This window comes from Rhipicephalus sanguineus, chromosome 4 (genome assembly GCF_013339695.2).
Source record: "Rhipicephalus sanguineus isolate Rsan-2018 chromosome 4, BIME_Rsan_1.4, whole genome shotgun sequence".
Lineage (NCBI taxonomy): Eukaryota > Metazoa > Arthropoda > Arachnida > Ixodida > Ixodidae > Rhipicephalus > Rhipicephalus sanguineus.
The window spans coordinates 192,625,618-192,636,127 of NC_051179.1; the positions used below are offsets into that span (position 1 = coordinate 192,625,618).

Below are 10,510 nucleotides of genomic sequence, written 5' to 3' on the forward strand. Positions count from 1 at the left end.
ATTCGGTGTAGTCGTCTCATGTCTGCGAATGCAAAAGGTTCGTGCGTTGTCCGAGTAGATCCCGCTAGGTATTCCTCTTCTAGCTGTGAATCGCCGTACGCGCAGTAGGAAAGCCTCGGATGTCATTTTCGAAACGAGCTCGAGGTGTACGGCTCTAGATACGGCGCACGTAAAAAGTGCAACGTAACACTTCGTGTCGCCTGTTTCCGTACGGCCATAAAGGGGCCCGGAGAAGTCGACTCCTACAACTTTGAAAGGGTCCGTCGGTGACAGTCGATGGCTTGCCATTGGAGCAGTCTCAGCTCGTCCAGGGCCCACACTGAAGCGCTTGCATAAGTTGCAGTCGTGCAGCACCCTCTTCACCAAAGTGCGAGCTCGGCAAATCCAGTAGCGTTCTCGAAGCTGGGTAAGAGTGTCTCTAACGCCTCCATGTAGGACTTGAAGATGGGCTCTGTTCGCCGAAAGTGCCGAAAAGTGGTGGCTTGACGGCAGTATGATTGGGTGCTTAACGTCTTGCGTGGAATGCATAAGCGATAAGCGGCCTCCAACCCGAAGAACTCCGTCTGTGTCTAGGCAAGGGTGAAGCAGGGACACGTTAGCACGTGAAGTGCCTGAAGCGTATCACAAAAAGAATGGATGCGTCAGTGCTCGTTCGGTCCCTCTGTACAAGAGCGATTGCTTATTTTTAGATAGCGCTGTGCGACAGTTTTTTTAGCGCCCTGTGATAGTTTGCATGTGATGCGTTCTCTCTTTGTGCGCATTTCCGAAAATATATATATTTGGCCGATGTGCGGAAAATAAGCTAGTTGAAAGTAGACCTGTGCGCCGGTTCCAAAATCGCCGGCGGCGGTGGCGCGCTGGTGCTTCCACTCCGGCGGCGACGCGTGCACGGCGCGGAGTTCATCGGATCCGAGAGTTGTTGGGGAGAGAAATTTGTCCCTCGAATTCTGAAAAAAATCTCTTTCACTGAAAGAGTCAAGCAGTAAATGCGACAGCAACAGGTCGTAATGTTATATGAATGAACGCTAGCAGATAACTCTTTTTTACTCCATCTCGCGTAACTCTACAAAATGCTGGTGTATGGCAAAACGGCGGCTCCAGGGGGAGAAGCGGTTTTCGTGCAGTTTGTCCTATCAGTGGTCACAGCGCTTAAAGATCACAGAAGAAGCGGTGAGATCACAGCGCGCTGATGTCGGCCGAGTTAGCGCTCGCGACCAAGCCAATATAGTAAAAGTTCACAGTTGCTGGTCGAGCCACGCAGTGCCCCTGCCCCGGCGTCACTTCATGCTCCTTCTCCTAGCGAAAGACAGGCGGGGAGTTTCCTTCCGCTTGAAGAGTAATTGACGGCAGGCCTCGCACGCGGGTTGATGTTAGTGCATGCATGCGCCCTCCGTGCGACGGAGATGGCCAGCTTGTTTTGTCTCTACCTTAGCCGTGTTCTTCGTCAGCGCTCGTGAGCTTACTCGCAGGTAGAACATATGATGCGCGGAGCAGTGTTATCGATTGGGACCTTATAGAACATGATGGCGGCGGTGAAAACCTCTGCGGAGTGCCCACATAATTGCTTTCGCAATAAAAAAATACAGAAAACCGTGGAAGCGGCCTGGCCATTTTTCTGGAAAGCTGCATCGTATCCGCTGCAAAGAGCTCGTCCGTTGGAAGAATAAAATAATCCGGCGCCTTTTCAATTGGTTTCCTTCGCGCTTTCGCTACTCTTCTTAAAGGGGATATCTCCTCGCCACTTATTTCTTCATAAAGCACGCGTACAATGTCAGCACTAATGGCGCATTCGCACTTGAGAAGCGAAGCGAAAGCGCCTGAGCGGCCAGAAAACCGTTTTCGCGCGCGTTGAAAATGTTCACATTTGTTCTGCCTCTGCAGCATGCCGTCGACACCTTCGCCCCTTGGAGAATTCATTCTCTTGTTACCGTTTCCTGATCATTAATTTCGTACCGAATTCAAGTAATGCGTGCAAAACATGGAAAAGAAATAGCTTTCACCTTTTCGAACCGCTGTTTCGGGAGATGCACCAGCAGAAACCACATAAGTGGACACGCCAGCAGCGGCGGCGGATTCACCCGGCTGTGCAAAAAAAAGCGAGACACGTTGCGGCAAGCCGACTCGCTGCTGCTACAGCTTCCTCTATACTCCTAGTGTTGTTCTCGTCAATCGTAACCCAAACCAGGTTCTCGAGGAAGGCGTCCTTGCTGGGGCTGTGTGTGCTGCACGGGTAGTTTGAAAATGCGCCGATGCGAGCCACCGTCGACGCCTTGGCCACCATGGTGAATTTGCGGCCGGTTGTTTACGTCACGTGATTTAAATGAGCGCAGCCAAATCACGGCTTCCCGTGAAGCGGAAAGGCGATCCCCGTTCGCGTGGCGGAAAAATCGGTCTCAGACCGATTTTTTCGCGTCCGGCTCGCAGCGTGGTTTTCCGGCCGTTTAGGCGGCGAAGGGAGTGAATTTCCGGTGGGTTTTGCCGCTTTCGGCCCGTTCGAGGCCAAGTGTGAACGCGCCATAAGCGTGGAACCTATAAGGATTTCGTGCTTGTCGACTACAGTCTGTTATCTCTGCAAAATATAACAGCTCGAAGGACGGGACAAAAGACACAGAAACCACAAGACGAGTGCTGACTACCAACTGAGATTTATTTGATGAAAGTGCCTTCTTTACAGTGTCACATGTCACCACCGACAACACGCCCCACTCACGAAACCGTGTTTTCGGTGGTGACACCGGCAACACGGTTGCTGATTGCAGCAACATAGTTGCTGATTCACAGGAGCTATTACTGTCCGTCATAGGCGTGCGCAGGGTTCCCCTTCAGGGGGGGGAGGGGAGCGAGGGTTCATCGCAGAGCCCCCCCTCCCTATTTAGTCAATGTGGAGGGCAGACTTTGCGCTCCCCCTCTCTTAGGTGACTTGGGGCGGCGGCCGCCCCCCTGAATTCCCCCCCACCCTGCGCACGCCTGGCTGTCGGTTGCCTCGAAGTGCTTCGCAGTCTATCTGCTCTTTAGTTTCCGCTGACAACAAGATGCGACAACATCCACTGGAACTGCCTTTAATGCGGATCGTCTGTTTGTCAGGCGAAGACTGGACAGCGTGCAAGAAGCCGCGTTCACTGAAAGGTGTACGCCCACTTCATACGGAAATTGGCCAAAGCATTGTCTTGCCTGAAAATCTCACAGTCACGCAGGAAATGGCGGCTGTCCCATTTGCTCAGACAAACATCGTTACATGAGTTCTGCCCATTTTTTTTTTTTTGTCTCGATTTCTTGTAGGCTTGCGTGATAATCCAAAATATGCTCCTTTATATCCCCATCGCAGCAGGATTAAGAACTCGTTCGGTGTATCTGTGAGCGCGACACGTAGACAGCGGTGGTCGATTCGGTTCTGTGTTCTCTCCTCGATGGGATAACAATCGAATAAAAAAAATAAACATGCATGCTTTCGAATTAGCCCATTAGAGTACGGCATATTCATAACATACCATCTTCACAGAATTTACCTGTATGGAGGAACGCGAGGCGGTCTATACCAGCTAAAGATACCTCCCGTTACATTGATTTTAAACGAATTATGACAGGGCGAAGTTGATGAAGGCTGAATTTTTTCGAGCGCATGAAATTGTTTAAAGGCTAAAAATACTTAATCTGTCATTCCTCTGAAAAGTAAAGCAAAACAGGAAAAACGGAATACGCAGCAAAAATTGAAGACTCCGCTGGCCAGCCACTGAAGAGAACCTTGTTCCCCCACGAAGGCGCACACACTGAAAGTTTCCCTCTTCTTGAGACTTGACTTAAGCCTGGGCATCGCGGCATTCCGTTGTTCAGCGTTAATCGCACAGCACGAGACAAGGACGGGATCTTCGTCCGCTTTCGCTCCGTCCTTGTCTTGCGTTGAAATTTCCTTGTTATTGAACGGGCAACAAAGACATGCAAACCCAGCACTCTTTCTAGCAATGTTGCGCACTGTTTCTTTATGTTTGTGTTTTCATTTTAACTTCTCCTTGGAACTCCTCCGTTCATAAATTTTAGAAGAATGACGGTGGCTAGAATGCAATGCTCTTGTTTGTTTATATATATATGTATATATATATATATATATATATATATATATATATATATATATATATATATATATATATATATATATATATATATATATATATATATGTATATATATATATATATATATATATATACATATATATACATATATATATATATATATATATATATATATATATATATATATATATATATATATATATATATATATATATATAATGAGCACTAACAGACAATAATGCCATGGAAAGTATAGGGGACGTTATTAGTAGTAACTGTAATGTAAATGAGAAGAAAGAAAAGTGGACGAAAACATAGCTTGCTGCGGGCAGGCACCGAACCTGCGACCTTCGAATAACTTTTCGTCCACTTTTCTTCCTTCACATTTACATTACATTTACTACTAATAACGTCCCCTATACTTTCCTTGGCAATATTGCCTGTTAGTGCTCATTAATATTGCGTATAACAAAGAAAAACGAGCCCTTAAAATTTCCACTTCTTTCCTTCATTCATAGCGAGTGTCTCGTTCTGGCAGACTTGATGCTTTCAGGTGGTATGCGAGGCATTATTGGTCAGCTGCCAGCTCGTAATAAGTTCACGAGTTACGTGACGCCAACAGGCGGAAAAGAGAGTGTTCCACACTCGCCGTCATGGCTACTGGCGGCGCTGACTGACGCTCCCACGTTTAATGTACATATATACCCCATAAAGTGGACGCGGGGATGTCCTCTCGGTAGCTCAGTTGGTAGAGCATCGGACGCGTTATTCGAAGGTCGCAGGTTCGGTCCCTGCCCGCGGCCAGCTATCGTTTCGTCCACTTTTCTTTCTTCACATTTGCATTACATTTACTAGTAATAACGTCCCCTATACTTTCCTTGGCAATATTGTCTGTTAGTGCTCATTAATATTGCGTATAACAAAGAAAAACGAGCCCTTAAAATTTACACTTCTTTCCTTCATTCATAGCGAGTGTCTCGTTCTGGCAGACTTGATGCTTTCAGGTGGTATGCGAGGCATTATTGGTCAGCTGCCAGCTCGTAATATGTTCACGAGTTACGTGACGCCAACAGGTGGAAAAGAGAGTGTTCCACACTCGCCGTCATGGCTACTGGCGGCGCTGACTGACGCTCCCACGTTTAATGTACATATATACCCCATAAAGTGGACGCGGGGATGTCCTCTCGGTAGCTCAGTTGGTAGAGCATCGGACGCGTTATTCGAAGGTCGCAGGTTCGGTCCCTGCCCGCGGCCAGCGATCGTTTCGTCCACTTTTCTTTCTTCACATTTGCATTACATTTACTAGTAATAACGCCCCTATACTTTCCTTGGCAATATTGTCTGTTAGTGCTCATTAATATTGTGTATTGGCCTCGAGATCTTGGAGTGGCACCCTCTCGCGTGTGACGTCAGAGCGGGGACTCCGCTCGCAACCGCGCTGCAGCAGCCGCTGCTCCTGTTATGTGGATCGTCTGCTTCAGGCGGGAACTTTGTCGAACAAGCAGCCTCGCGACGGTCAACTAACGCCTACAACGATTGTTTTCGAGTGTAATCTTGAACTTGTTTTAGTTGCGGCCCAATCGACAGGGCCAAGAAATCCCCGGGATGGCCGACGAGTGCGCCGATGCCACCGACCGCATTGCTGGTTAGAAAGTGAAACCATGTGTAAGTGTTCTCGCTCGTTATCGTGTTTCCGCCGTACGATACTAATTAGTTTGGGTCTTTCTTTCGATAGTTCAGTAAGCGTGCCGTTCTCCGGCATCTATAAGTATGCAGATAAAGCTTGTGAAAGGTCGTGGTGCCTCATCGAGGGCGAGGCGGTGTACGACGCAGGCCACGTTGTTGAATGCGCGGTCGAGGCCGTCAACGGAGATCGCATCACCGTCGCAGCTCTCGTCCTGCAAACAAGTGCGCAAGTGCCGCCTTGTTGCACACCCCTCTGCCGATGCCCATGATCGCAGTTTGTCTCGTAATGTTGGTTCAGTGACAACGATATTACGTCGTAGTTCATATTAGCACCGCACAGGGCCGTCGCAAGGGTATTAGAATATAATAAATAGTTAATCGCTGATAATACCACGCACAGGGCTACAGCGATTAACGTGGCAAAGGCAAGCTGGGTCGAGTTTCACGCTACGCAGCCTAACGAAAAGCTTAAAGAGCTTCGCTTTTAAAAAAGTGTCTGCCTCAGGTGAAAACTTTTAGAGAATGTGCCCTAAACAGCGGCAACAGGTTTCGCTTATGACTTTATGATAAGCAGTCCGCTAGGCGCGCGCTTGCCTTCATAAGTAAAATACGTATGTACACCATCCAAATGCAGCCGTAGTCTCAGATATCCTGCGCCGCTCAGCGGAGCTCACGAGGCGCGCTTACGTGCGAGGCGATTCGGAGGCCGCATCGTCGGCTCCTTTTCTAGTGGCCTTCGCGGCAGGTTGTGGGACGGCACCGCACCTGGTGTAAGTCGCCTATGCTTATAGCCTGCGTGCAATAAACGACTTAAGTATTGGCGAGGTGCTTAAACACGGTCTAAAGCTTACCTAAGAGTGGCGCGTACGCTGGGTAGCAGAAGTCACTGTCCGCGAAGTGCTTGCTGCACACGGTCGACGAAGGCGTGGGGCGCATTCCCATTCTTAGCTTGAAGATCCACTCCTTCTTCAGCTTCGGGTCCTTAGGGTAGTTGTGAAAGCTAACGCCTTTTTCACGAGCGGACGAAGTACACTGAGGCACAGAGCAGTACTTCACCATTGCGCAGCACTCGCCGCGGAGACAAGCGGCCGCGATTCTAAGAAAGAAGGAGCTGTAGTTCTAAAATGATGTTAAAAGCAGTCCCAAAGTTGTTCGAACAGCGTCAGTAGCCACCATACGCAAAATAACCAATTGAACTGCTTTTTTGTTCATATTTACTACAACGGTGGTTTGAACACGGCGCTGGGCCTACGCAGCAGATGAAAGCGCGCGAATCCCCGCTCTGACGTCATACAGTCGCCGTTCGCAGCGTCGGCATCGGTCGCACACCAGGCCAATAACAAAGAGAAACGAGCCCTTAAAATTTCCACTTCTATATATATATATATATATATATATATATATATATATATATATATACCAATAGCAAGGTGTTTGACGCACAAGTGAAAAGAACCTTCATTGGACGTTTCGGCCGTGGGCCCGGCCTTCGTCAGATTATGACGGGGCCTAGGGGCCGCGGGTCCCCCCTCACCTCCCGGCTACAGGACTGATGGAAGGGTAAGAGGGTTTGAAGAATATAACCGTCTTGTCATGACATGAATAACGTCAAAATTCTGTCGCGTACGTCGTCAAACCCTTTCCTCCAGACACGTGTGGCACATACCCGTTTACCACGGACCGCGGTGTACGGGTATGCGCCACAGGTGATTGACAGTTTACATCTACCCAGGAACGGCAATAACAGACATTGGTAATTTAGATGCGAGAGCGTTAAGAAAACCGTACACCGGCAGCGTTGACCCGACGAATGGAACGAATAAAAATTGTGATCCCAGCAGGAATCGAACGCAAGCATTCTGCGTGGCAATCAGGTCACAAAGCCACGCCAGGTCTATAAACTGGTTTGGAAAAACAGCCTATGCCGGCGTAATGTTGGTGCAACGTCAGTTGTATTTGTGGTGCTGACTATCTAATCTTATAACAAACGCAATAAACACTACCTATATACTCCTACGATACAGGTGCCATGTCAGATTAACGTCTGTGGTTCCAGTGTTGGCTGCGCTTAATAATCATTACATTTGTATTCCTATTATTCAGCAAGCTATATTCAAGCGTTGCTCGACCCCGGAGGAATACGCTAACGAACGTTATGTATGATATTCACATCATCGCTCCGTAGCGTGCACTTGGTTTCGATAACACAGACGTCTGTGCTCTCACGTGAGTTACGTGATACAAGAAGCTACCCTTTAAACGCCAGTGTTGTCGACGTGACTGGTAAGCCCACGATGTGCACACAGCCACTACACTTACAAAGGCACGTCAATCCACCTCGTAAGGCTTGGCTAAAAGCCAAAAAATGCAGCAGGGACCTACTCGTTGACCGCTTCGCATGAAAGCGATTCCCACAAAGCGTGGGATCTGCCGAACTTTTTTCTTTTTTGGTTCGCACCGTCCTCATACCAGCTTGTATTTTTATCGGCCATATTTTTATGGCACGTAATTTTACCAGCCGGCAGCCCATATTTCCCAGCCCTGCCCAAGTATTTTGGCAAAAACAAACTTTGCACAAGAAGGGTTCAGCGAAGCTAAGCTCGTATACCATAGTTTACAGTGACAATAACGTACGAAAGAAATGTAAATAATATTGGTGTCTTACCATGACGTCCGCGTAGTGAAACCACGATATGGGTCAAGTCCAGTGAAATTTTCATAATAACGCCACGGCGTCGAAGAGCTCGTTTCGCAGAAATTCCGCCGTCGGCGAAAAACCGGCGTTGGTCGTGAGGGAAAATTCGAGATATACGCGAGTAATAAAAATATTCGGTCCGATAGAGAATCGAACCCAGGCCTTCCGCGATAGAAGCAGTGCTTAAAACTGCATCGTAAACAACCGCTATAAGAATGTCACGTAGTGGAGCTTAACGCACGCGATATCGCGGGCAGAATGGTAGCATCGCACTAATGCTTTACAGCTGCCCGCCATTACAAAGTGGGCACGTGCGCGTGGTGTGTACTTGACCAATTTGCAAAAGGAAGAATTATGGGCACCTCGCAAGTGTACATCCGGTAGGCATTCTAGGATAATTTGAAACGGCCAGTGTTAGGCGCACAGGCACTGTTGAAGACGATGCGCCCGACCACGCTACCGCATTGTATACTCTCGAAGCGTCCTTCAAGTTCTAATGTTTGACACTGTGAATATGCTCGGTTCTCAGTAACGCGACCACTCACCTCCACTGCCGAGTTGAGTGGTCGTCCCAACAAGAGCGAGAAACAGGCATTTTCATTTATATGGAGAAAGACGTCTTAATTTGTTTTATCAAATTCTAATGACACCACTAGGAAGTCTATGCTAATGATGAGATAGTATGCGCTTTCGAACAATAAAATATGTTGAATTAATCCATTGTTACGCATTCTCGAGCAAAAAATATACAACGATTAACTCTGTCCAAGAAGTGAGACGACATCCTGTACGAGCGCTTTTCATAGCAACTTTTATCGCTCATAAGTTGCTTGAGTGAAAATTCAGAAATCTTTTCACTGTGATGGCGTTCTGTAATTACGTAGTCACTGGTTACGATAAGAAAACGTAACCTTGATTTTGCGCTAGAGTTGAGGACCACGCAGTTTGTGTGCTGAAGGAGCAAACGATCTGTTTGGGTGCGGTTAAAACATAATAGAATTACACAGCGCTGAGGATACAAAAGCAGCTCTCGGCAAAAGAAGGGTGTAAATGGGAAGCATGGTTATGCGCTCTTAGCGGCAGCTAGTGCAGCATACAAATGCAGTAGTTAGCTCCCGAAATTTTCGAAGCAAGAGTATTAATTAAGGTCCCATTTGTGTCGCTTCAGTTGTGCTTTCGGTAACGATTGAAAACTTTCTCGGTAGTCCACATACTGCTTCCGGAAGACTTCATGTATTCAAGACTGGCGTGTTTATGGTACCAGCCCTTCGAGGCTAAGCCAGACGCTGCATAAAAGAAAGCATGAGAACTCCCTCAATGCGCTCAAAGCAGCAGCGTCGTCCTTACAGTTAAAGTCGCGTGAACACGGGACACGTGGTGCGTAAAACGTTCCTCACCGGAGTAGCGCTCTTCAGATCAAAGCAGCGTTGCACAGCAGGATTTGGAGGGCTTCCGGGGTCTACGGCACTCATGTAAACAACACGACTGGCTGTGCAGTTGACATTAGATTGTATTCTGCTGCTCCTGGCGACGTTCCTTTCGTTCATCCGATCCGCAGAGAACGCTGACCCGTGTCTTGTGTTAGAGCAGTCTTACCCGTGAGAAAGCGGCACTTGCAGCGGCAGCGAGTAACTTGCAGGCCACGACGACACAAAGGCCCGCGGAGGCAGCCACGTGACAGCCCGCAGCTGCTTCAGCGTTACGCGCGACTTCCCAGCACGTTTCCTTAGGACCCGCATGTGCGGCTGACGCCGGTTGCACCTGCATGCAAAGGCCAAGTAACTCGCCTTCTAAGCTGAACTCCTCGCAAGGCACGACAGGCGTTTCTGTCACTTGTTAGAACAACACGCGCGGTCCACGTTTAATTGTTTTCGTTTCAGATCAAAGTACGAGCGCGCGATATCACCGACGGCAGTCGTCTTGACGCCATTTCGTCCCACCGGTGCAATCGTTTTCAGAGTGGCCAGCGTTAAGAGAATTGTCTTATTTTGCTCATACCAGTCACTGGTGCCCACAATAAAATAAAAAGCAACTTGACGGTATTCCCAATGTTACAGTGCA

The 10,510-nt window shown here is 48.2% G+C and overlaps 1 protein-coding gene across 1 annotated transcript in view; it reads right to left on the reverse strand.

Moving 5' to 3' along the window:
• LOC119390986 (innexin shaking-B) overlaps window positions 1-10,050 on the reverse strand; it is an 83,321-nt gene extending 73,271 nt beyond the window's left edge. Inside the window, exon 1 of the mRNA XM_037658691.2 lies at window positions 9,847-10,050. The gene's annotated coding sequence lies outside the window, so the exon portion shown is untranslated. The remainder of the gene's footprint in view (window positions 1-9,846) is intronic.
• Window positions 10,051-10,510: the final 460 nt, after the last annotated feature.